Raw genomic sequence first — 27,856 nt, 5'->3', positions numbered from 1 at the left:
GATTTCCAGGAATCACATAATTGTGCTGGTTAGGCAAGCGAGCTCTTGAATTACTGTGGGCAACAGATGCTCACTGATGAGGATCTCTAGGTAGGAAGGTAGCAATAAACTCATACAATTAACTAGAGAGCAAGGATTTACTGGCTTCACTGCCAGAATTATCATATGAAAGGCACTGTGGTATGATTACGCAACATACTAAGTGTCCTAAAGCCAAAATAAGTACCAAAGCTAGAAAGGAGGAGAATTTATAATGTGAACTGGGAGGTTTGACTGAGAAGGACAAAGAAACATTTATCATAGGGTTGTCTTGCATCTTTTGAAACAGAGAAACCTTGACAAACATTACGATGGCCAGCAGAAACTCACTGATATGAGTAAATGAGTCTGCTATCAATTTTCTATGGCAGAAACTGGATTTAAGGGAAGAAGTTCTCTCCATTCATGTTAAGCCAGTGAGATTTCACACCTGTTGCTGGCTGTTGATCTATTGTATATACTAACACTATTGTAACATAGAACCATTTTTGACAGCCGACACATTGCACCTGGATTAATGGAGATTGTTCCTTGTTTACAACCAGGATGAATCTCAGCCGTTATCTATGTAACATGAATTACATCGACACCAATTATGTGTGAGCATCTTGACTGCTACTCCTGACTATTATTTTTCTCCCTTTTTCTTGTGGCCCCTCTGAACCCCTGTCTCTTGCCTTCCTTTTGCTCAATTAACTGATCTGCATGGATGTGATGGGCCGAAAGGCCTGTTTCCATACAGTATACCTCTATGACCCTGTAAGTTATTTTTCTCCCCTGTTGGATAATTTCCCTTATTCCTACTTTAATTCATGACTCCCCTTCAGCGTCTCTACTCACATGTGGCTATAATTTAGAGGCTTGTATTTTACCTTTTGAATAAATCCACAGCTACCTTCCAAATCTGTCTTGGAATGACCTTCTCCAATAGCTCTGTTCACCTATCACTCCTGTCTTCACTCACCTACGTTGGCTCTGCTTATTCAGGTTCACCAATTTAAAATTCTTAACCTTCTGCTTAAATCTCTTTTCAGCCAAGCCCCTTTTCAATGTGCTGTCTCCTGCTCTATGAGTTCTTCATTCCTTTAACTCTGGCCTCTGGTGCATCCTATTTGCCTGCCATTACCAGCTGTCTCTTCAATCCATTAATCTGCACGTTCTGGAAGTTTCTTTTGGAACCTATACAACTCTCTGCATTCCTTGACTCGCCTTTTGGTCTCCCTCTTATCGTATTTCTATCTTAGAACAGTTGGTATATTATTTTCTTTTGTCTGATCATGCTTCTGTGAAGGACCTTGGGATGATTTTCTGTGTTAATGATAGTCACTCTTTTAGTTAAAGTTGCTTTTTTTTCATTCGCAGGATGAGGGCAGTTAAGAGTCAACCACATTGCTGTGGGTCTGGAGTCACATGTAGGCCAGACCAGGTAAGGATGGCAATTTCCTTTCCTAAAGGCCATTAGTGAACCAGATATGTTCCAACAGTTAACAATAGATACATGGTCGTCAGATTTTTAAAAAATTCATAATCCACCATGGTGCAGTTCAAACCCAGGTCTCCAGAACATTGCATGGGTCTCTGGATTAACAGTTCAGCGATAATGTCACTAGGCCATCACCTCCCCAACTATAACTATGTGTAGGTATATTAGTTAAGATCAGATGAGTAGCAAACCCAGATAAGAAGGGTAAATATGTCCTGTTGAAGCACCAATTCTGGACTGAATATCCTGCAACACAAATTAGGCAGGCTAGCTTTAGGGTTCAGTGGTTCTTAAAAGCCTGTCTGCCTTCCAGCAGCTTATTGACTGGCATATAAAGGCCCAAACGAGACCTGATTTATATTGCCATCTTTGTATGGTTTTGTCTGTTGTGGAAGCAGAGCAGGGTTGATGAGGTGAATGAAAGCCATAGCAATTCACCTTGCGAATGGTAGGAAATCTTACGGGTTAATGCTTTAGCTCCTGATCAGAATATCTCCAGCTTTAGCTTGACATAAACAGGTCACGTAGTGCCAACCTGCTATTTTTTCTGTCAGAATTTATCTTGTTTTGCTATCTAATTGAGTACAAACTGTGCAGCCCCATACTAATTGCATGCCGTGTACAGAATTCCAGTATTACTGTGGTATCTTGTCAGGCAGTCGACTGCTTTTCCTTTACAAGTGTCAGCATGGGAGCTGCTGTTATTGTAAAGAGAAAAGGGCTTCCTGTTTTCATACTCTCTCTCCCACAGTATGCACTGAGTATCATCTGACAAGACTGATAAAAAGAATGATGGGAATGTGCTACAAATGGTGGTCAGTGAAACCACAAGATTTTAAGTGTGGAAGTGAGCTAACATCTGAGCTTTTTCATAAAAGGCGTTATTCTTTTGGCCAGGCTGCATTTGTTGACTCATGTCAAGCAAACCAGTCTAGATCAAGGGGAAAAAAAGTTTTCTGGCGCTTAGGCAGCAAAAAAATGTGGCTAGTGTTCTGAGAATCCGAAACATAGATCAGCAGGTTTTGATGTGGTTCTTAAATAGTAGAGTTCATCCATCAAAGCAAATGAATACAGACATAAAAGTAACATAATCTCTTGGTTTTAATAATCTCCAAGAAAATTATTTAGACTGTACTAATAATTGGTCCTACTCAATGTTGTCAACTGCTAAATTAAAACATATTCTCCTGCAAATAGAGTGTCAATAAGTGAAGGAAAATTAAGAAAGAAATGTATTTTAATGCAATGCAGATAAAGACCTCATATGCTTTTAATAGGAAACTACTAGTTTGCGGTCCCTTGAGTTCCTAGCATAAAATAAATTGAGTGTTTGGGTATAAAAGGAAATTGGAGCTTTTGAGACACCCCTATATTATGTACAACGTTAATGCTTTTTAACATAAAACATCAAGACTTCAAAGGAAGAGAGGAATTGCATAAACTTCAAATTTGCCAATAAAACTTTTCACAGGACAGTGACGTGAATCATTCTGGTTGTGTAGCGTGATCCGAGCACTGATATGGATCAGGGCTGAACTCTGACCTAATTCAGTTACCAAACAGTACATTGCACATATCCGGTGCACTGCGACGGGAGACTCATTCAGGCATGTCCTGTGCCTGCATTTGTTTTTCACTAACGGAGGCACACAAATCCCTCAAATTAGCCTCAGATGTTCTTTAATTAAGCTATTGGGCATGGACCTGTCTGGATTGCTCGCTGTTGTGACTGTGAGACATTTCCATACTGATGAAGCATCATAGTGTAGTCACTATTCCTTTTCACCACCTTTGAAAAATTAGATACAGAAAATGTATCTTTGGTACAAATCTATTTCATGAATGTACAGTACACCTAGGTCTTAAATCTGATCACCATCTTGCCTGAGGAAGTAACAACGCGGGGGATGATTTACAATGCAGGTTCTCTAGCTCATCTGTTGTAACTTAAGTGGAAAAGCCACAGAACTACCAGAGAAAAAGGGAGCAAATGCATTTTATGCGTCCCAGAGTTTCTCTTTGAAAATTCACTGCTTGTTAGGATATTCATAACATGATTAAAAAGATAAAAAAGAAGCTTGCATTTATATAGCATCACTCATGGTATCAAGATACCCAGAGTGTTTCAAAACATTTTGTACGTTTGAAGCATCAGCACTGCTGTAATGTACAAAATGCAATGCCAATATGTACACAGTAAGGTCCCACTACAATAAGGTCATGATTGGAGTCCCATGATACCAAACACTAATCTGCACATATCCACCTTAATACATTGGAGATCTTACTCAGACATGTTTTGTGTCAGCATTTGTTTTCATTAAAGGAGGCATAGAAATCGCTCACTGCAGAACATCTTACTCGTGAGAAAGTGATCATGATATAGGGTCTTGTTGTGCCCATCTTTCAGGCAGAAAGGATCAAATGTCCTGCCTCAAGATTTAAATGGCAGGTCATTGTCCAGTGCTCCTGTTGAGAGAATGTGTGGCCACGCGAGATATAAAGGTATCCCAAATTGAGAAAACTGTGACTGCAGAACACCAACAATTTACACAGAATGCGGTTATCTCTGACCACTCATTTTGATTTTCCAATGGCCTCTACTTCCACGTAGACTCTCCTAGCCTGTTCAATTTGCAACCATCCTGTCATGACTGGTATACAGAATTCTGCAGTATTCTAATAAATTCATATTGTGGGCCACCTGACCATAGACAATAGACAATAGACAATAGATGCAGGAGTAGGCCATTCAGCCCTTCGAGCCTGCACCGCCATTCAATATGATCATGGCTGATCATTCCCAATCAGTATCCATCATCTAGGTGTTGGTTCATTGGGAGGGTGTGGGCTAAGTTGCCCCCAAATTTCCCCCTGACTGAATTGCCTAGCAGTCACATGCCCTAAGGTTAAATGATAACAGCCTCTTGTGAAGCACGCAGAAAGTTGTGTGTTGAATCAAGCTGTGGAGGAATCCAAGTACAGTGTATTGTGAAAAATACGAGGTAAAGTCCATTGTAGAGAAAATAGAAATGCACAATAGAAACCCTACCAAAAGGAAAATAATGTCAATTGATCCTATAAATCTAAAAGGTCACAATTTAAAGCAATTATGATAGTTCTATTAAATAATACTTTTCAGCTAATTGACTCTTTCTACAAAGTTGCTGTGAATAAGGTATCAGAGCTATTAATGTGCAATGCCACTTTGTGTTAATCCACACTTGGGTGGTCAGCTGTGCTACGCACATGTGATATGCAATACAAGGCATTTGATCTCAGCTCTGCAGCTGACAATTTGGTTGCCACACTGAACTTTCCAAACTCAAATGTTTGACCTTTTATGCTCAGTCTGGTTTAAATAGAAATGAATGGGTCTTATTATTTAAAGTTCATTTCCCTGACCTGGATTCATGCATGTTCTTATTATTGACCTCAGTACTAATGCCACACTAGTATTATCATGAGCATGAAATTGATGTCTGCAGGGGCAGTGCATGGGGATTTATTAATACAGTAAAGTATTTTGAAAAGAGACTCCGTGGTACAGCAGACAAAATCTGAGGTATTGAGTGACAGTGAAGGTCACCTATCGATCGCTCAGTACCATGAGTGAAAAGACATTCTGACATTTGCAGTGTGAAGTCACAACATACAATCTTCCTAATTTTACAGTCATAGAATACTGATTTAGACTTCGATGTTGTCTGACCTGAAGACCGGTTTCCTTTCGACTCTGAATTACGATGCAGTTAAGATTGCAGAGCTGACGTTGCTGGAAGAAATGTAACAGTATGCTGGAGGCGTGCATCCCTCATTCACACTGAAGGTGAATTCAGCTGCAATATGAAACCACTGTGCCAAGGCAAGATTTCAACTTTTCAGCTTTTTAAAAACACACTTAAATTGTGATTCAATTCCCTGCCAGTAGATCTTCTCTGCCTTTAAAATTACTGACTTCTGCCAGTAGACAGAGTTCAATGTCTACCTGGATCATGTACAGGAAAAATGGTGGCTGTTATTGTCCACTTTACGCTGACTGCCATCAAACTGAGGGACTGCTGCATTGTTGAAGATACCAACAATGTCTGGTGAGCTTTTTACCTTGATCCACATGGTTGAAATCTATTGAGGTTTAAAGTTTGATCAATGCCTTATTAATTTTGCCTTATTAATAAATGCTGCATGGAAATAAAGTCTTACAGTAACATCATGTTTTGTTTATAATATTTAAAGTAGCTCTCCTCTGTTAAAGCTGTCCACTTCTCTGGGTTTATGGGAAGATCCCCATTAGGTGGATATTAAAAAAATCCCTTAGGCACTATTTCAAATAAGACCAAGTGGGTTCTCTTGTGCTCTGGCAAGTAGTTATCCCTCAACCAACACTATCCAGATAGATTATTTGCTCACCTATCTCACTATTTGTGGGAGCTGACTGTGTATAAAATGGCTGCTAAGTTTCCTTCCTCACAACAGTGACTGCACTTCTAAAGCTGTTCATTGACTATAATTGCTTTGAGTGTCCTGAGATTGTGAACTGTCCTATATAAATGTAAGTCCTTACTGTGGGCTGTAGAGGTTCATTTGAAAGACCACTCAATTCAACATTTGACTGTACTTTGAGTGGAATTTAGAGATAAAGAAGAATTTCAAACAAACTGCCACACTCAGCTAATCGAATGTGGCTCTTTGATCTTAAGTGTGGCGCTCTCATGCCACAATAGTAACTGTTGTACATGCTGTGGAACATATCACTTCCAGCTAATACCTGGGTTAGAGACCCACCACCAACCTACTTTCTCAATAGTTTCAACCAACCTGTTTGAAACATATATCTAGAGCAGGCCAGGATGCTCCAGGGAATCAAAATATGAAAAAGGACCTTCTGACACTGAGGTAGGGACAATAACACAAGAGTTTGCAATCCTATTTCCTACATTGACCCTCACAGCGCCAGAGACCCGGGTTCAATTCCCGCCTCAGGCGACTGACTGTGTGGAGTTTGCACATTCTCCCTGTGTCTGCGTGGGTTTCCTCCCACAGTCCAAAAAATGTGCAGGTTAGGTGAATTGGCCATGCTAAATGGCCCATAGTGTTAGGTGCAGGGGTAAATTCAGGGGAATGGGTCTGTGTGGGTTGCGGGTCGGTGCGGACTTGTTGGGCCGAAGGGCCTGTTTCCACACTGTAAGTAAGCTAAAGTTTACTGCAGTCTCCAACAATAACCCTTTCAGAAGCATTACCTTGAACAAATGTAGTATTCAAAAAGAGTCACTGTGCCAATATATTGGCCATTAGTTCTTTTGCTGATTAGCTTTGAGAACATCTCCTCCAGCAAGAATTCATTTCTGTTATGTTCTACATGGTTCTTTTCAATAGGAACAATTAGATAAGACATACAGCATACACAATAAAATATTCCAGTCCTCAAAGAGAGGGTGTTTTGCACTCACACAGAACACTCACGTTGATCCATATGCTTGAAATCTATTGGGGTTTAAATTTAGATCAATGTCTCATTAATTTTGCTGGAAGGGATATAAAATGCTCCATGGAAATAAAATCTTAGAGCACTATCGTAATTTGTTTTTAACATCAAAAGCTGCTTTCCTCTGTTAAACCTGTCCACTTCTCCTGTATTATGTGAAGGCAAAGAGAAGTCAAAGTTTCTTTTCTCCACTACCAACTGGATCCTGAAACATAATACAAAAGCAAAACCCTATAGATGCTGGAAAGCTGAAATAAAAACAGAAAACGCTGGAAATATTAGCAGAAGCAGTATCTTTTGAAACAGAAACAGCTGACATTTTAAGTTTATGAAACTACCTGATTTCTTGAGTATTTCCTGTTTTAGAAACATAGTATCCCTACAGTTGGGAAACAGACCCTTCAGCCCAACAAGTCCACACTGACCCTCCATAGAATAACCTACCCAGAACCCACCCTATTATCCCATATTTATCCCTGACTAATACACTGAGGTAATGCACCTAACCTACACACCCCTGAACACCATGGACAATTTAGCATGGCCAATTCACCTAACATGCACACCTTTGGATTGTGGGAGCACCTGGAGGAAACCCACGCAGACACAGAGAGAATGTGCAAACTCCACACAGACAGTCGCCCGAGGCTGGAATCGAACCCAGGTCACTGTGAGGCCGCCCCAAAATGTTTCTCCATTTTAATTTCAGCTCATGTGCTACTGGAATCCTCAACTGTTCCTTTCTCAGAATTCAACTATTACAATGTTGTACTTTCACGTACATTACCCTTCACCAAGTCCGACTCTCCCATTATATCTGTCCTAACTGCTGGTGCCCCAACATGCCTGGTATAAATGTCTCCTTTCTGTGTGTTTACATTTCTTCCTGGCTTACCCCTCTTTACCCCTGTGACCTGTGTCAGCCCCACAGTCAGTGTTTGTTCTTCAGCTTGTGGCACACCCAGTCCTCAGCATTAGTATTATCTTCAGCTCTGTACGCCCTACTGTCTCTCTGTAAACTGTTCCACCTTCTTCTCCATTAAGGTCGCCTTCGAGCAGGAATTTGTTTCTTCCCCAATCGTTCTTTCCGTGATTCAGAGTCATTTTTGCCTGTTTTTGTCTAGCTACAAAATCATGATATCCAGTCAAGTCACCTGTTGATACTTTGCTCTGGTTCAGAGGGCACACTGACTCCATTAAATATCAGCCTTTACACTTGCCACATGTTGAATTAATTAATTGGAAACGAAAACATTTGTTAGGACTGCAGGAAAAAGGGAGTGGAACAGCTAAGTTGCTTTTGCAGAGAGTTGATACAGACAGGATGAGCTGTGTGGCCTCTTTCTCTGCCACAGCCATTCTATGTTTCGCAATGGCAATAATTTCCTCTTCGAAAAGAAATCAGCTGGGAATTTTCAAAGAGTTCCAACCTCATTTCCCTTGAACTTTTGGCAAAGTAATGGCTGAAAAATGGGGTAATTTCCAGCCAGCCTCCTGGCTAGGATTGGCGTATTTTGATCAACTTGACGCTGTTTTAGTCAACTGAATAAGACATCGAGCTCGAGTTATCAAGTCTTGAAGGGAGATTTTTAAATCTCACTTTCTTTCCTCTTCCCGAAGGTGAGTTAATTAATCGCAAATCAGACCTTTTTTTTAATCACAAGAAAAACGGGCAGGGAAAACCAAACCAAAACAGGTCTGTGGTTTTTCGTTGGGCTGATTTACATAGAGCTACTTGAATTGTCAGAAGCTCTTTAGCAAGCAAACAGCCTTGAGAACATAAGTCAAGCAGATGGTCTGCTTCTGGTGTTAGTATTCCCTCTATTATAATGTGTGTGATCCCATTACATCTCTGTATCTGTTACCCAGGTTACTGCTAAGTCGCAGTGAAAGGCAGGGCAATAAGTAACCTGTCGCACATGCAACCAAGCGGCAACATTTTCCTGTTCACTGAACTTTTCGTCCATTCGGTGCTGACGCATAAATACAAAACTAATAGCTCCTCAAAATGATTGGAGCTGACCTAGAAATAGAGTGACTAAAAGCAGCCCCGTTGGACCTGACATCTGTATCCCATAACTCCGATAGGCTGCTGGCAGGATTTGTCTTTGCTTGGAAAACAAGCTACATCAGGCGGTTTCCAAAGCATTTACATTCAAACCGTGTGCCTGCAAACAGTTGTATCAGCAAGTTTAGCTTCAGTAATCGTACATGCAACAACAGCTACGTGTTGGTACTTGGTGAGAGGGGGATTTTCTTTTTTTGGAAAGCAGCCACTGCATCTATGCTTTTGGCTTTTCAAGTAATCTATTTTATTGTTCGAGGTATCTAATTAAAGGGGATGTCTACAGCCGACAGTCAAAATTATACCTTCCAGCAAAATGAAGGAGGAACAGCCCGTGTAAACCAGGCTGAACAAGAAGCGACTGTCTTCCCTTCCCCTCCCCCTCGTGTACACAGGTTTGCAACAGCTCAAACATCTACTTTATCTGTTTGTCCTTGCTCACCGCCAGCTGCCCCTCTCATTAATGCTGTCAAAAAGTTGTGTTGTGTACATGCAGTGTATATACAGGTTGGGGCTGAGCACAGATCTGCAGGCTACCTCGCCAACTAATTCAAGCAGGGTCAGTTCAGATGAACCTGCCAAAGTGGTTCCATTTTTGCTTGAACTGCACTGTTTAATTTTTAGCCACTTGTACAGAGGGTGACTAGGTCCCAGCACCTCCAGCTGGGTGTGCTGCTGGACTTTGCAAGATATGCTATTAATAAGTACAGGTTGTGTAGTTACGTAACACAAGCTTTCCTTGACTGTTTAGCCATGTTCACGTCGTTGGCGCATATCTGTGAAACCTCGACAATGTTGGAATGTGATGTTCGCCATTTCTTTGACTACCTTCTATGATCAGCGGGCATGCAGCTTATAAAAGCCAAGCTGTCTTGGTTCCAGCTGTGGTGAGGTGGAAATGTTGGATTGCTAACACAAATAAATAAAAGCCCTGAGCTTCACAGCCTATGAAATACTTTTTAAAGTGTTGTCACTACTGTAACATAGGTTAAAAAAACAAGTTGATTTGTGTGCAACGTGATCCCAAAGCAGCAAAGAGATAAGTAACTGAACAATCTTTTTTTTATTGCTGTTTGTTGCAGAGCGGTAATTGATCAAGATTCTGGGAAAATCCTAAGCTATTTTGAGAACAGCGCTGTAGGTTCTTTCATGTCTTTAAACCCGAGAGAACAGACGAGGCTTTGGTTTAATGTTTAAGGCATAATAATATACTTGCAGTGGAGCCAGAACAGTGAAGACTCATTAGATTGGCTCATGGGATGAGATAGTTGTCCTACAATGAGGCTGAGCAATTTAGGCCGAAAGACTCTTGAGTTTATAAGAATGAGAGTTCATCTCATTGAAACATTCAAGACTTTGAAGGGGCTTGATAGGGTTGACACTGAGAGGATGTTTCCTCTGGTTGGGGAATCTGAGCACTATGGCACACACTCAGATTAAGAGGCCGATCATTTAGGACAGAGATGAGAAATTTCTTTACTCAGAGATTCATAAATCTTGTAACTCTCTACCACCAAGGACTCTGGATGCACCATCTTTGATTGTGTTTAAGGCTGATGTAGACAAATGTTCGGTGGTGCGGATAATCAAAGTATAAGGGAAAGTGGATTGAAGGTCAGAATCTGCAGTGATTGTATTGAATGTTGGAGGAGGCATGATAAGCATGTGGTTCACTCCTGCCCCTATCCTTTGTCCTCTTGCGTGTACCATCTGACACTGCAACACTACCTCAGAGCACTAAAATGTTTTGTACTCAAGTTGCCGATTATAGAGAGAGGTGTGTGATTAAAAACAATATATTAAGTTCTCCTGATAGCTTAGTGGAGTTATTATATGAACAGCTGAAATATACAGATTAAACCACAAGTTTGATCCCTGGTTGACAGCAAATGGTTAGGACATGGAATGTACTGCCTGGGAAGATGGTGGAGGCACGTTCAGTTGAGGCTTTCAAAATTCATGGATCAACACTTGAAAAGGAAGAATTTGCAGGAGAAAGACACTAATTGATTTACTTCTTCAGAAAGCCAACAGAGACATGACAGGCTGAATTGCTTACTTCTGTGCTGTGACTATTCTAACATTCACATTTCTGTGCCTATCCTGCTTTAATATTTATAACCCCTAGTGGAGACAACAGCCTGACATGAGATAAGGGACATAGATGAACAGGTGAGACAAGTAAAGAGTGTTGAGTGCAGATGTGGCAATCAGTGGGCCTTCTTTAGTTCAGAGTAACTTAAGGTTTTTTGATGAATTGACACTTCATACACATCCACATTGTTACCCTCCCAAATGTATTTTACAGCAGTGGTTTGTTCCTGTTCAATATCAGAATTAAAGAATTACAAGAAAGACCTGTTAGAGGGAGAGAAATAAAATACACTTTGACAGTAAAAAATATTTCTCTAGAGTTTATTCTAGCAAAGCATTGCATTTTCACAGTTCTCGATGCTTTTGATTTTGTACCTGTTGTGCTTACAAAGCTTGAAATTAATTAGCTAATAAAGGATTAATTAGTCTGCTTTTAAAATCCTGAGTTCTCAAGATGTGCTGTTGGGAGCTTCCTTTTCTCCAGGATGAGGGAGACCTGAGTGGTATAAATAAGGCAGTCACGCTGGGTCATAAAACTAATTGTGTTCCTTGGTGGTAAAAATTCTCAATTTCTAAATGCAATCTCTGTTGAATGATAGATGAATGTTCGAAATGCAGCACCTTCATCTCTGTCAGTGGATATTTATTCTTACTGTGCCTCTAAATTATTAATTTTCTATCTAGGCAATCAGTATTAAGGTTCTGGTGTGCATTGTGACATTTTTAGTCACACTTATGTTTAACTGGCTGTGAATAAAGGTCACTTGGTTACTCCCTGCTGCTTTTAAGGCCCTTTCCTAATTAATTCTCAACACGGCTTCTACATGTGATTATCAGTTGCATCCAAGAACTGCAATTAATTGCACACTCTGCCACTGATTCGTTTTATCCAGCTGCATGAATGATTCACATTTGGTTGTTTAATGCTGTTGAAAATTAAAGACCGTAGACAAAGTGGAAAGATCCTTTATTTAATATGTGTGCGCATATGTATGTGAAAGTCTATTAGTTGATTCTAAAATGATAAAACATGCCTCCAACAAGTCATTCTCAAATACTTGCTTTTCAATGTTATCTTGTAATCAGGTTCACTTTGTTTATACATAGTCCTTTAACTCTGTGGGTGGTATCTTCTCCACCTGAAGGTGATGAGAATTGAGGGCCCTTAATTACATGGGATGGTAGAAGTACCCTAACCCCAGTATCATTCCAGCTCCAGCAGTACTAAGTTTGGGGGTGGGAAAGTCCGTGATTCCTGCCTGATTGCAGGACTGGACATTGGAAAGGGATGTACCCATGGGTGCCACTCCATTGCCTTTACTTGTGACACCCACATGCAATTTGAGAACATCTCCTCCACAGCCTTATAATGCCACTTAGCACTGTCTTGTGCCTTTTGGCAGCAGCCATCACTCTTCCATGGTGCTACTAAAGACAAGAGTTACTGCCCTCAGTTAGGACAGCAGTTTTCAGATTAGATTACTTACAGTGTGGAAACAGACCCTTCAGCCCAACAAGTCCACACCGACCCTCTGAAGAGCAACCCATCCAGACCTATTCCCCTACATTTACCCCTTCACCTAACGCTATGGGCAATTTAGCATGGCCAATTCACCTAACCTGCACATCTTTGGACTGTGGGAGGAAACCGGAGCACCCAGGGAGAATGTGAAAACTCCACACAGACAGTTGCCTGAAGCGGGAATTGAGTCCAGGTCTCTGGTGCTGTGAGGCAGCAGTGCTAACCCCTATGCCACCATGCCGCCCAGCTCTTGCTGGACAGGAGCATGCACCTCCTCCCTAAATCAGTAACCCCTCCAGGTCTGATTCCAGGGGAAACCTCACTGGTGGCCTTCCCACTGCCTGATTGACATATGTTTCTGAGGTCCTCCCTGGAAGAAACAGCATTGCTCTCAAAAACTCTCCAGTGAGCAGGTATTTATAAATGGTAGGTTTCTAAAAGGAAGAAGTTAATGAATAGTAATACAAAGAGCATTTGATCAAAGAAGCATTCTATCTCTGGCTTGCTGAGGGCCATCAATCAGATTCATCCAGTTGCTCAAATATAACATTGAGCAATTTTACCGGATGATTTGAGCATTCTTTATTTTAAAACAAAATCTCATCACAGTTTCTTTTTATCTAAAATTTTTTTGACCGTTCAATTAGAACCTTTTATTTCACTCAAAACTGATTTATCATCAAGTCTAATCTGTGAAGATGAAATAAAAATTGATTACAACAACATGAAGCTGAAAAGTTAATACTGAATTGAACCATTCTGCCCATAATTTTTTTTAGTTCTCTCTGAATTGAGGAATAGCAAGGACAGAAACAAACTGCATCAACATTTTAAAAAACTTTATTTTGTTTGCAGTGCCAGACGGTAAGCTTACGACAAATATTACAGATTCTAGCTATTTAATCTTACAGACTATACTTTTTTTTTTGATTAGACACCATTCTATTTAAAGAATCATTCAAATCTTTTGGGAGCTGCTGCTTTTGGCCCAATTGATCCTGAACTGATTCAACAGTCGATAGAGTCCATATTAGTGCAAATTGTAGAGCATCTGTTGGAAACTGCAAGCTTAATGGACCAAGAGGCCCTTTGTCGTTCTGTTCTTTATGTGTTATGTTCACGCTCAGTAATTCACATTTTTGTGAGCTGCCATACATCTGCACAATTGAAGCTGTGTTTACCTCAGATAGTTGCCCAGTCTGAACAGAACCAAGCAGGAAAATTCATGAAATTGTCATTAGGCCTGCAGTTCCTTTTTTTTAAACAAACAGCAAACTCTGCAACGTTCCTCCAGCTAAATATTTTGTGGAGAAGTGTTCACTTATTATAGCATACTGGTGAAGCATTTTGCAAAGTCTGTTTGTGGGCCAGGCAACAGCATAGTTCTGATGTCAGCAATGACTCGATGTCCAGAGGTAATGGATTCAAGCTGCCACTCCAGAGAGGTAAGCAGCTCATCTAGGCTGACACTTTAGTGCACTACTGTGAGAATGGATTCAGACAGGTGGCTATTGCTTAGAGGTTCTGTGTTTCACACAAAACGTTAAACCAAGGCACCACCTGGCCTTTCAGGCAGACATGAAAGATCTACTTTTTAATTCAGTTATGTGACATTGGTGTCAGTGACAAGGCCACCATTTATTGCTTATCACTAATTTTTCTTCATAAGGTAGTGGTAAGTTACTGCTGCAGTCCATGTGGTCACAGTACAACAACAGAGCTGTTGACAGAAGAGCTACAGCAATGATGAAGGAGCAGGAATCTGTTTTCCAAGTCACAAGATCTCCGAATCCTTACAGTGTGGACACAGGCTATTCAGCCCATTGAGTCCACACTGATCCTCCGAAGGGCATCCCACCCAAATCCACCTCATCCCCATAACCCTGCATTTCTTATGGCTAATTCACCTAGCCTAGACACTATGGGGAATCTAGCATGGCTAATCCACCTAACCTGCACATCCTTGGACTCTGGGAGGAAACTGGAGCACTCGGAGGAAACCACACAAACACGGGGAGATAGTCCCTCGAGGGTGAAATCAAACCCAGGTCCCTGCTGCTGTGAGGCAGCTGTGCAAACCATTCACCCACTGTGTTGCCCTTTTCTTTATTCCTGTACTGACCCATCTCACATAAACCCTGTGTAACTGACATTTCCATTCAATAAAACATTGTTCAAGTCAGGGTGGTATCTGTCCCAAAGGGGAGCGTGGATGTGGTGGTATTCCCATGTGTCTACGGTCCTTGTTCTTCTAGCATGGATTTGAGATCTGTCATTATTTGAAGAAAGGCAGGGAGTTCTCAAGGTCAACATTATCCCTCACCTGGTATCTGTAAAGATTGAAAAAACAAGCACAGGCTCTTCATATTGCTACTTATGCACTATTTTCACATAATGCCTACTATTCCATCAAACCTTTAGGCTCTTGTGCAAGTAGAGTAAGACACACATTTAAATATCCCAATCACTTTATATTAAACATAGCTTGATTTTCCACTAGCTTCAGACTGTAGTGGTGAAATCAAACTGCTGCTTCCTGTAAAGTTCACTCACTGCATTCCAACTGAATGTGGAGCTATGCAAATGTGAGTAAGGGGGACACAGCAAGCTGTGAAAAGCTTTCATAGTCTGAAACACCAGGATTGTTTTCAAACTACTTGTCTAAGCTAGGATAAAGAAAGAGAAAATGCAAGTTTATAACAATTTTTATAGTTATGGTGGAAAAGAACAAGAAACAGGCAGTAATTTTTACACTCATATAATTCACAAATAGAGGCCTACTGTCACTTTCAAGTCAGGGTGGTATCTGTCCCAGGGTTACGGGGATGAGGTAGGTCTGGATGGAATGCCCTTTGGAAGGTCAGTGTGGACTCAATGGGCTGAATAGCCTGTGTCCACACTGTAAGGATTCGGAGATCTTGTGACTTGGAAAACAGATTCCTGCTCCTTCATCGTTGCTGTAGCTCTTCTGTCAACAGCTTCTGTTGTTGTACTGTGACCACGTGGAGTGCAGCAGTAACTTACCACTACCTTTTGAAGGAAAATTAGTGATAAGCAATAAATGGTGGCCTTGTTACTGACATCAATGTCACATAACTGAATTAAAAAGTCGATCCTTCATGTCTGCCTGAAAGGCCAGGTGGTGCCTTAGTTTAACATTTTGTGTGAAACTCAGAACCTCTAAGCAATAGCCACCTGTCTGAATCCATTCTCACAGTAGTGCACTAAAGTGTCAGCCTAGATGAGCTGCTTACCTCTCTGGAGTGGCAGCTTGAATCAACTTTGAAGATGCCACTTGAATTCAGGAAAACCAAGCCTTGAGACCACCTATTGCCAATAAGGTGTGTTTTAGGAATATACTGTCTCCTCTCAAAGACAGAGTTTATGTGCACATAAATCAATAAATAATTACTGATTACTGCCAGTAAATATTCAGCAGCAAGCTTTCGTGAGTTTTAAAATATAATTATTTGATCTCATATATTTACCCTGAATTAAGCAAATAGCACAAACTAAGTCTCGTACGCACCCACATACATACACATACAAATAGATTGGATACAGATATAGGTGTATTATAGATAAGCTTTTTTCAGTTTCTGATTTACTTTTGCCATACTCCCATAAGCAGACCTGGGCTTTACTGAATGGATTGTAATTTAATATTGAAGTGGGGGTCTTCTGAAGCAAAGGGTTCACTCCAAAGTTGTGAGGTTTCTTGTATCCATCCAGGAGGATGGTTCTCATGTGACCATTGGAGCTGGAATAGGTTAGGTAGCTTAGTTGCTTGAAGACTTATGGCTAGTTTCAGAATGTAGTTCTCAGACTGGCTGATGACTCATGGTTCTGAGGTCTTTGCTGGATCAGCCTGCAGACAGTTATTGGCCAGTCTTTAAAACAGTCTTTAATTCCTGAAGAAGGGCTGATGCCCGAAACGTCGATTCTCCTGTTCCTTGGATGCTGCCTGACCTGCTGCGCTTTTCCAGCAACACATTTTCAGCTCTGATCTCCAGCATCTGCAGTCCTCACTTTCTCCTTAGTCTTTAAAACAGCCAAAGAACACCTTGCTGTCTCGCAGGTTCAAGATGTTTCCTCATAATATGTTGTATTCATATCCACTAACATATAAGCGAATATTTCTAAGGCTGACCGATTGTGCCCAATGAGTTTCAGTCTTCCCTTTTCTTCCAGTAAGAAATATGGAGATTAACCGTCTGGAAGCTCCAAGGTCATTTGACGTTGGCCCATCTGCAAAAAATGAAATTTGTGAATTCTTCAGATAGATGTGAGGAAGCTTCACCTATCTCTATATCCATTTTTAAACATGCTGGGGACATGAAAATTTCTGCAGTGCAAATGCTAAATCTCAAACTGATTTGTGTCAGATACATTAACAACTTGTTTGCACCCAATTAAAAAAGTATTGGCTGAAGATTTATAATATTACCATGTCTGCAGTGTATATGACACCCTGTTGTAGGTCATTGCTCCGAGACTCAATGTAACCTGCTGCTCATAAACCTGAAGGTCAATGTAAGCAAAGTATGATGAACAGTTTTTGGGGCCCAGAGCTCAGACAGCAATGTGGACTTGCTTGAAATGCTCCCCTGAGCCTTTCCATACTACATATATATCTTGAAAGATATATATGTAGTAAATACATTTTTAAAAAGGCAAACAAAGAGTGTCTATTTAGCACATTTAATGCAGTAAAAGGTCCCAGCACATGACACAGAAATATTGGTATGATCTTTATTGAGGGCATGTTGCATTGTTATCAGCCTTTACCCTCCCAGTATAAAAATTCATCTTGAGCAGACCAAGTAAGAAAAGTTGGTCTGGAGTGATAGTAACTGGGCATGGTCCTAATGAGCTGAAGGTGAGACACCACCCCTCAAGGAATAGAAATCCTTCCCTCAAGATCCAATTGGCTGTCAGCAGAGCTATGCCAGCAGTAGGAGCCATGGGTGGGACTGCATTGAACTCCAAGGAAAACATGGATATAAGCCTGGTGCTTTGGACCAGGGAAAGATCTGAGTTCCTATGGAGTAGAGGGCGGAGTGTTTGTGAGTTTTGAAAGCTGGGGGAGCAGGTGGAGTTACTAGAACGATAGAGATGAGGTACTGAGGTAAGAAACAGAGGGAATCACCTGTAGGAGATACCCCCTCCTTTCTCATTATCCACTTTAAGCATGAGGTTAAAGATGGCCACTTTTTTTCTATCTTCCTCCACACACTGCATTATAGCAGTGGATGAGGAAAAAAGCTGTTAACTCAATAAGTCTAAGTACTGGTGGGCTGGCTGACTACTTCCATGATATTGGAGTCATGTATGAAGGTAGTGGGCTTGCCTCTTTTTAATTCACATGCAGAAAGCTGTAAAAATCCTCTCAATACAACGTGGATTCTTAACGTAATGTGTAAATAATAAAGTGGATCATATCTGAATACGCCCACTTAAATGAAATTAATCCAACAGTTATGTGTCTGCCCTTTTCTGTTTTACCAAGGGCCCCATATTCAAGCATATTACCCGAAAGCTTGTGTCATAATTGCCTGACTGTAAGCTGCAAAACTATTGCAGTTCCCTGACCTCAACAGATTGAAATCTGTTTTGTTCAGAGTTGAATGCAGAGTGATTCATTGTTTAAACTTGCTATTGCAAAGTATCTCAAGGTTAAGATTAAACCAGCTTGATCATTTTTTTTCTGCCCTACATGCATATAGGTAAATTGGTTTCAAACCTCCAGTGTGTATAATGCAGTACACTAACTGACAAAACTAACCATGCGTTCCATAGGACTTGCTAATCGTTTCCATTTCTTTCCTTCCTATTATAGGACGTGCAAAGCCTGCTTGCTCAAGCTCACTGGGGATGTGACAGATTTCTCAAGTTACTATCTGTCTTTGAACAATCACTGCAGTGAACTCATCTCACAGTCACAGGAAAATAAAAGGTTCAGCCAGTGTTATAGGGACCAATATGGGGAGGGATTGGAGTCTGAAATAGCATCACGTATTTCATGCATAATGTCTTAGAGTGAGGAAGTACCGCGTAATAGGAAAGCATTTTTTTTTTTCCGGGCTTTCTAATAAAATGTTTTTTGAAGAGAACTTGATTGCTGCTTTCTGAACTTCGCACTATCTCCCTCCCTCATCCTACCAGTCTTTCCTGTGAATTGTTCCTCAATCTGAAACACCCCGATGCAAATAGTTGTCTTATGCTGCACTGGATCAGCCAACCCTGGATATGTTTTTCTAAGGCTCAATACACAAATGAGTCATTAACCTGAATCCTGGCCTTCATCAGCTGAGTTATTACAATCTCAAGGCAACCTCAAAGGCTTGGTAAAATAAACTGATTGGCTACAGAAACACTTAGCAGGAGGAAAAATATTTTGTGTCTGATTAAGAGGGTTAAGGAACACTTGACCTTCAGATGCGTCCGAAATTTGTATTATATAAAGCCTTTTGTTTATATTCAATCCAATGAGTATTATATTAAAGTAAATGAATGAAAAGATAAAATATAGCACTGTTTACTCTTAAAGGATCCTTGACTTTATTCTTTGGCTAATATTTTTCTTGCTTATTTCAAACTTAACATTTGCTTTCTTGATAGTGAATATTTGAGGGATCTGCTGTCCTTCTATGATTTAGAGAATCCCTATAGTGTGGAAGCAGGCCATTTGGCCCATTGAGTTCATACTGACCCTCCGAAGAATATCCCATCCAGATTTGCTCCTCTACTTTATCCTTGTAACCCCACATTTTCCAGGGCTACCCACCTAGCCTGCAGGTTCCTGGGTACTGTGGACAATTTAGCATGGCCAATCCATCTAACCTGCAGACTTTAGGACTAGGGGAGGAAACTGGAGCACCTGGAAGAAACCCACGCAGACACAGGGAAAATGTGCAAACTCCACACAGACAAATCACCTAAGAATGGAATTGAACGTGGGACCTTGGTGCTATGAGGCAGCAGTGCTATCCACTGAAAAACCAAGCTGCCCATTGCAGCCAGCTTGGTGGTTCAATGGTTAGCACTGCTGCCTCACAGCATCAGGGACCCAGTTTCTCTGATCTCTCAGGTTTTGAACAATGTTTTGCTGAAGGTAATGGTGTTGTAGTAGCAATGTCATTGGATAAGTAGTTCTAGTTTTTTTGTTCCATGGACGTGGGTTCAAATCCCACAATGGCAGGTCGTGAAATTTGATGTGTATTAAAAAACTAGCCTAATGATAACCGTGCAGCCGTCGTTGATTATCATTAAAATTCATCGAGTTATTTGATCATTAAGGGAAGTCTGCCATCCTTACCTGATTTGAACTAGATGTAACTTCATTTCTTCAGGAATGTAACTGATTCTGACTGCCCTCTGGGCAATAGCCAGCCATGTTCATATCCAATGAATGAATTTTTAAAAAACTTTGCTCACCAAGAAAATCTTTACCAAATTTGCACCATTTAAACCTAACAGACCCAGTGGGAGCCCAATGTGTTTAGATTTTACATCTGTGCTGCATTGACAGCAATAGGGTGTCCAAGTAATCTGATGTGAAACAGATTTCTATCCAGCTTCAATCCCACCAGATGGGCTGTTTTCAAATTGGAGGCTGTTGTTGAAAAAAAATACAGTGATCCACTGTCAGAAAAATAACTGTTGCAAACTAATTTTAAGCTACACATACAAGTCAAAGGTTGTAGATTTTTTTTTTCTCAGCCTATCTTGTGCTTCATGCTTATAAATATCATGAACTTTATACCGAAGTTGAGCAAAGTCAGAGTACTAAGGCAAAGGGCGTTGATTGTTTGAGTGTTGTCTCTGGCTTTTAAAAGGAGCTTGTTCCTTGAAAGCAGTAGTTAAAATTTAAACATCAATGACTCTACTTATAGCGACATGAATTCAGAAACATAGGGTATTCTGGAGCAGCAGCAGGAAAAATATTTAAAGTACACCAGTCTCATGGCTGGTATATTTAGATTTGAAAAGGGAGATTGAATGGTAAATAGTCTCTCTCCTGTTGTGTAAGGTAGTGGTTGTACAGGAGTCAATGTTTATGTCACCCATTTGCCTGATGTCACACACAGTCTGAGGGTGAACACAAGGACTCCTACTCCAGCTTTCAGAGTGAGCAGATCTATCTGTTACCAGCTCCCTAAGGTAATAGTATTTATGCCTGACCAAATGTGCCTGTACTTATTGCTGCCATTCCATAAACCTTAATTGTAGAATCCCTACCGTGTGGAAGCAGGCTTTTTGGCCCATTGAGTCGGCAGTGACCATCCAAGGAGCTACCCACCCAGACTCACCCTCATACTCCATAATTCTGTTTTTGTCATGGCTAACCCACCTAGCCTTGGACACTATGGGCAACTTACCATGAGCAATCCACTTAACTTGCACATCTTTGGACTGTGGGAGGAAATTGGAGCACCCGGAGGAAACCAACGCAGACACTGGGAGAATGTGCAAACTCTATACAGTTGCCTGAGGGAGGAATTGAATTCAGGGCCCTGGCATTTTGAGACAGTAGTGCTAACAACTGTGCCACCCCTTCTTGCTACCTTTGACCACTGCTGATTCTGTAGATACTCCACAGTGATGTATCCTCTACCACTTATCACTAGGTAGGCCAATGACAAAGCAAAGAAAAGGAAGCTTACTGATTTGTGAAATACCTGAAACAGCCTTTATCCATTACCACTGACTGATAGAAGTGGTAAATGCTACAAGATATCAAAAGTGATCATCTGGAAACTACCAGATCTCCCTTTGATAAAGCTGGCAACACCAAACAATGCAGATATTAATTCATGATTTCATATCTTTACATAATTGATAAAATATTAATAACAATGAAAGGCATGTCCAAAAATGAATTTATTTCTTCTATAAGGAGGCAGCAGAGAATTATTTGGCTCATTCAATTTGAGTATCTACTGCTGCAAATTGTTATCAAAATGCTATACCGAAAGGCCTCTCTGATTCCCTTTTAGAACACTATGAGTTTGATGTTCTTCATGTGACATGGTGTGTCTACAGTACAGGCACACAGGTAACCCAGTATACAAGTAGGTTGTCATGATAATCTCCTATAGTTACTATCTCAGTGAAAGTGCAGCGGTTCTGCAATATGATCTAATTTCCTTTGTGTCAGGTTTGAACTACTCATGCCATGAGAAAATTCAGCAGCAATGGAATCAAAATTTATACACAAGCCATCATATCAGGGGAATTGTTTTTATATATCAGAGTTGTTTAAACCACAATGCTGGCTTAAGTAAGAGTGGGGTCAGAATTGATGATCTTCACAAGTGTGAGCCATGCCAGAGCCATCGAGTGGAAATACTTTTGCTTAAAACATTAAATTATCTTTCAAGGTAGTAGACCAATGATTTGGCTATGGCTGCAGGGAGTGGTGTGTTAATTTATAAATTATACTAAAATAGGAGGCATAACATAAATAGCAAAAGACTTGTAAAAGGAAAATGAAAGCTGCTTATGGATCAAAAAAAGGATTTACACATGAAGGCTGAGGGCATGGCTTAGGTATTAAAAACATCTGCCTTTAGCAAGGAACCAGATGCTATCCTGACCGCTGTGACAGAGGAGGAAATTGAGTCACTAAACATGTACAAGATGGATAAGGAGGGGGTACTGGCTAGTCTATATCCCAGTTCTTCAAATTGTTAAGGCAGCTGGACCAGATCATATGCATACAAGGTCATTGAAGGAACTGAGGGTGAAAATTGTGGAGTCACTGGCTAAATGTTTTCAGTTGTCCTGAGTATAAGATTCTGGAAGAGATGAAGCATGATGCAATTGGGTCAGTCAAACAGATCTTATGACCATTACTGACACATAATTACAAGATGATCAAAGCTGAGAACTAAATATTGAGAGATGAAGCTTTTTGAAAGGACAGACAGAATGTTGGGTAGCTTTGTTCATGTGATATGGTATAAATGCAAAGGACCCTGTATCTTTGGAATCTCACTGAGAAACATTTAGCATAACATGGTAGAATTTAGTATTCAGATTGAGAATGAGAAATCTAGGTAGCAAATACTTATGATAAACATTAATAAGGGTGATGTCAAAGGAATGAGGGCTGAATTGGCTGGAGAGGAAAGGAGATTAGCAGAAAAAAAAATCTTTTGATGACTTATGGTAGATGATTAAGAAAATATTTCATGACTCATAACAAAAATATATCTCAGTGAGGAAGAACAATTCTCGGAAAGGTATAAGCTGCTCTTGGTTAACCAAGGGAGTTAATGATTGTGTCAAACTGAAAGAAAATAACACACAATATGGCAAAGATTAGTGGTAAACCAGAGGATTGGGAAAGTTTTGAAAACTAAAATATGACCAAAAAGATAATGAGAGTAAAAATAAACTTTGAGGGTACACAAAAAGTAACAGCTCCTTTAAATATATAAAAACAAGAGAGAGGAAAAGTGATCATAGGCCCCTTTTGGAATATGGCTAGGAAAATAATAATGGGAATCTGGGAAATGGCAGAGAAATTGAAGAAGTAGTTTGAATCACTCTTCATGATAGAAGACAATAATAGCGTTCCAAAAATACTAAATAATCAAGCGGTGAAAGGGAGAGAGGAAATAAAGACAATAACTGTCAGAAGAGAAAATGTACTAGGAAACTAATGGGGTTAAAGATCAAACAGTGCCCAAGATGTGATGAGTCGCATCCTGGGATTTTAAAGGAAGCAGCTGCTGAAATGGTGGATGCGTTGGCAATAATCTTCCAATAATCCTTAAATTCTTGAAAAGCTCCAGAGGATTGGAAAACTGTCAAGATAACACCGAATGGTCACATGAGATATTGCAACTCACTCCCCAGGGGTAATAAAACTCACGTACAGGTTCAGTTCTGAACTTCGGCTCAATGACAGACAATTCTGCCCCCTGTGTTAGCCTCAGTTACTTATTTTTTCCTAAATTTAGTTTATAAGTTGCAAGGTTTTATTCTGAAGTTACATTCATTTTCATCTATTACATTTACCCTTAAAAAAAATTCAACATCTTCAAAGCAATTTGCAAAGAAAATGTAACAGTAGGCTTGTGCTGTTCTGACTGGAGAAATCATCAGCTTTTTTGGTAAAACTGAGGCGTGCATTTGAGCTTCGTACAAAAGGTCAGTTACTCTGTAAATAATTTAGAAGTTCAATAAATGGTGTTTGTTTAAGTTTCTCTGGGGTCTTGCGCTGATGTATTTACCAACTCACCTTCCAGCTGGTGTCTCAAATGAGAGAGTATTTAATAATAGCTAAACTTTGTACTATCATTTCTAACAATTACTTGAAAATGAAAAATTAATGTTTGCCATTGGTAGAAAATGTGTAGAACGATAGCTCTTTCTGAAGTTTTACAAATAATTGATCCAAGTAATTAAAGTTAAATATCGTTTTGATAAATGGAAACAACTTTAGTCTTCAGTTATAGGTCAAGCAAATGTCTTTTTGGCTCTTTTAAAAACTATACTTATATCTTGAGAGTGAAAATCCTTGAGCCAATGTCATGTGAAAATGCAAGGATACATTTTTGAATGATATCTGATCCAGGTAATTCTGCTATAATGTGCGATTCATTAATGCAAATTCACTATAACACAATGGACGAATTGGGGACACCGTTTCTAAAGCACAAACTTTTAAAGCATGCATTTATTATAACACAATTCTAGCCCCATTCGTTTAAATGGTACTTTGCCATTTTCTTATAACACGGGATTGCATGAGAACAGGAATACTGTACTGTGCTTTAGCAGAACCAACTTTATTGACTCTGTATGCAGGGTCAGAGGCTGGTCACCTTATTTTAATATGGATAATGGGATTCTGTGTCACGAAAGATGGATCTTCCTTAACAGCTTAACTGGAGAGGCCTGTAAATTTGGCAAAAACGTCTCACATTAAGCCCCTCCCGCCACTTAAAAAATCAAACACTGAACCCTATCAGCCTCCACTATAATAGAAAAAAAGTCATCCTGGCAAGCTATTTCATTGAGGGGAGCGATACCAATGGGAATAAACACCTGGAAGCTTGCAAAAAGGGCTGTTGAGTTGCCAATACACTTCTTACAATATTGCACACTGTCTTCTCCTGGAAGTTTTTAACACTTGGAATAATAAAATCATGAGAGGCGTGGATAGGGTAAATAGACAAGGTCTTTTCCATGGGTTGGGGGAGTACATAACTGAAGGGACATAGTTTTAAGATGAGAGGGGAAAGATTTAAAAGGGACCTCAGGGACAACTTTTTCACACTGAGGGTGGTACATGTATGGAATGAGCTGCCAGAGGAAGTAGTGGAGGCTAGTAAATCACAACCTTTAAAAGGCATCTGGATGGGTATATGATTAGGAAAGGTTTGGAGGGATATGGACCAACTGCTGGCAAATGGGACTAATTTAGGATATCTGGTTGGGATGGACGAGTTGGACTGAAGGATCTATTTCCAGGTTGTACATCTCTATGACTCTATAACAGATAGAATAGTGAAGGCATAGGTCTCAGAAGCATTGGGTGTAATGATTGGAAGTTAGGATTTTTCTGGATAGATCAATTTAGGTGGGTTGAGTGGCTTCGCTGATCTGCTCATATGTTACAAAATGTTGAACCAATTTACGACATTTTTTTATTCATTAGTGGGACATGGGCATTGTTGACTGGCCAGTATTTATTGCCCAATAGATTTTTTTAGATTCCCTACAGTGTGGAAACAGGCCCTTCAGTCCAACAAGTCCACATCAACCCTTTGAACAGCAACCCACCCAGACCCACCTCACTCTGACTAACACACCTAACACTATGGACAATTTAGCATGGCCAATTTACCTGGCCCTGCACACTTTATGACTGTGGGAGGAAACCAGAGCACCCAGAGGAAACCCACACAGACACAGGGAGAATATGCAAACTCCACACAGACAGTCACCTGAGGCTGGAATCGAACCTGGGACCCTGGTGCTGTGAGGCAGCAGTGCTAACCACTGCGCCACCATACTGCCTGTCCCTAGCTGCCCATCCCTAGATGCCCTTGAGAAGGTGGTGGTAAGCTGTTGTCTTAAACTGTTGCAGTCCACCTGCACTAGGTTGACCCACAATACACATCATAAGGGAATTCCAGGATTTTGATCCACTGACAGTGAAGGAACGACAACATATTTCCAGGTCAGAACAGTAAGTGCCTTGGATGGAAACTTGCTCCCATGTATCTGCTGCCCTTGGCTTTCTAGACAGAAGTGGTCGTAGGTTTGGAAGTTGCTGTCTGAGGTTCTTTTGTGAATTTCTGCAGTGCATCTTGTAGATAATACACATTGCTATAGTTGGTGTCAGCAGTGGAGGGAATGGATACTTGAGGATATAGTGCCAAACAAGTGGGCTGACTTGTCCTGGATGGTGTCAAGCTCCTTAAATGTTGTTGGAGCTGCACCCATCAAGGTATGTGTGGAGTATTCCATCATACTCCTGACTTGTGCCTTTTCGTGATGCACAGGGTTTGAGGAGTCAGGAGGTGAGTTAATCACCGTAGTATTCCTTGCATCTGACCTGCTTTTGTGTTGTGGAGAGTTACTGGTCAATTGTCACCCTCAGGATGTTGATAGTGGGGGATTCAGTGATGGTAACATCATTGAGAATGTCATGGTTAGATGATCTCATTTTGGAGATGGTCATTACCCAGCATTTTTGTGGTGCAAAAGTTACTTGACACTTGTCAGCCCAATTCTGGATATTGTCCCGTTCTTTTTGCATTTGAACATGAACTGCTTCAGCATCTGAGGAGTCGCAAATAGTGCTGAACCTTGTTAAATCATCAGTGAACATCCCCACTTCTGACCTTATGACAAAGCTGAAGATCATTGGGTCTACAACACTATCCTGAGGAACTCCTGAGGTGATGTCTTGGAGCGGAGATGACTGACTTCCGACAACAATGACCATCTGCTTATGTCCCAGCTAAGACTCCAAACAATAGAGAGTTTGCCCCCGATACCCATTGATTGCAGGTTTGCGAGGGCTCCTTGATGCCACACCCAGTTGAATGCAGCCTTGATGTCAAGGGCTGTCACTCTCCCCTCACCACTTGAATTCAGCTCTTTTTGTCCATGCTTGAACCAAGGCTGCAATGAAGTCAGGACCTGAGTGGCCCTGGCGGAACCCAAAAAGGGCATCACTGAGCAGGTTATTGCTGAGCAGGTGCTGCTTGATAGCACTGTTGATGATACCTCTATCACTTTCCTGATAATGGAGAGTAGATTGATTGTGTGGTAATTGGTAGGTTTGGATTTATGCTGCTTTTTATGTACTGGACATACCTGGGCATTTTTCAACATCAAAAACCAAAAGAACTTGGATGCTGTAAATCAGACACAAAAACAGAAGTTGCTGGAAAAGCTCAGCATCTGTGAAGAGAAATCAGAGTTAATGTTTTGGGTTTGATCACCCACAGAATAGACCCTTCTGAGGAAGGGTCACTGGACCTGAAAGGTTAACTCTGATTTCTCTTCACAGATACTGCCAGATTTGCTGAGCTTTTCCAGCAACTTTCATGTTTGTTTCCAATTTTCAACCTTATAGGATAGATGCCAGTGTTGTGACTGTACTGGAAGGACTTGGTTGGGGGCGGTGGCAAGTTCTGGAGAACAAGTATTCAGTACTAATGCTGGAATGATGTCAGGGCCCCATAGCCTTTGCACTTTGCAGTACCTCCAACTGTTTCTTGATATCATTTTGAACTTCAAGTATTTAAATCAAGGTTGCAGTTATGATGACTCATTAATCAAGTCTTTCATCTGAAGTGAGTATTCAGTATTAAATCATCAATGTTGGGTGAGAAATATCATATGATACTTATTTGCACTGAATTATAAATGTATTCTTTACAAAATAATTTATAAATTTGTTATAAATATTTGCAGTCCAATCTAACACAGTGGTGATGATGCTGAAGTGGTGTTGTCACTGGACTAGTCACCCAAACTAATGCTCTGGTGACATGGATTTGATCCCCATCATGGTAGATGGTAAAAATGTTCACATTGAAGATACTGTCCGTTGTATGATGTGGAACTTCCATTGTGTTGAATGAGATAGATTTCACACAGATCCAGCAACACAGGACTCAGCATCATGAAGCTCTG

At 40.5% G+C, this 27,856-nt stretch overlaps 2 long non-coding RNA genes across 3 annotated transcripts in view; both read left to right on the top strand.

Moving 5' to 3' along the window:
• Positions 1-1,405: 1,405 nt before the first annotated feature.
• LOC140486037 (uncharacterized) overlaps positions 1,406-27,856 on the top strand; it is a 49,776-nt gene continuing 23,325 nt past the window's right edge. Inside the window, exons 1-3 of one of the 2 annotated variants that reach the window (XR_011962510.1) lie at positions 1,406-1,465; positions 5,198-5,613; positions 18,528-19,652. This is a non-coding gene — a long non-coding RNA (uncharacterized lncRNA). Of the gene's footprint in view, positions 1,466-4,987; positions 5,614-18,527; positions 19,653-27,856 lie in introns of those variants that run through there. The other variant, XR_011962511.1, reaches the window with a different exon arrangement.
• On the top strand, positions 9,161-10,025 carry LOC140486043 (uncharacterized). Its single transcript, XR_011962513.1, has 2 exons — positions 9,161-9,467; positions 9,824-10,025. It is a non-coding gene; the product is annotated as an uncharacterized lncRNA (long non-coding RNA).

The sequence above is a fragment of the Chiloscyllium punctatum genome, chromosome 2 (assembly GCF_047496795.1).
Source record: "Chiloscyllium punctatum isolate Juve2018m chromosome 2, sChiPun1.3, whole genome shotgun sequence".
NCBI lineage: Eukaryota > Metazoa > Chordata > Chondrichthyes > Orectolobiformes > Hemiscylliidae > Chiloscyllium > Chiloscyllium punctatum.
This window is presented reverse-complemented; position numbering and strand designations above follow the sequence as displayed.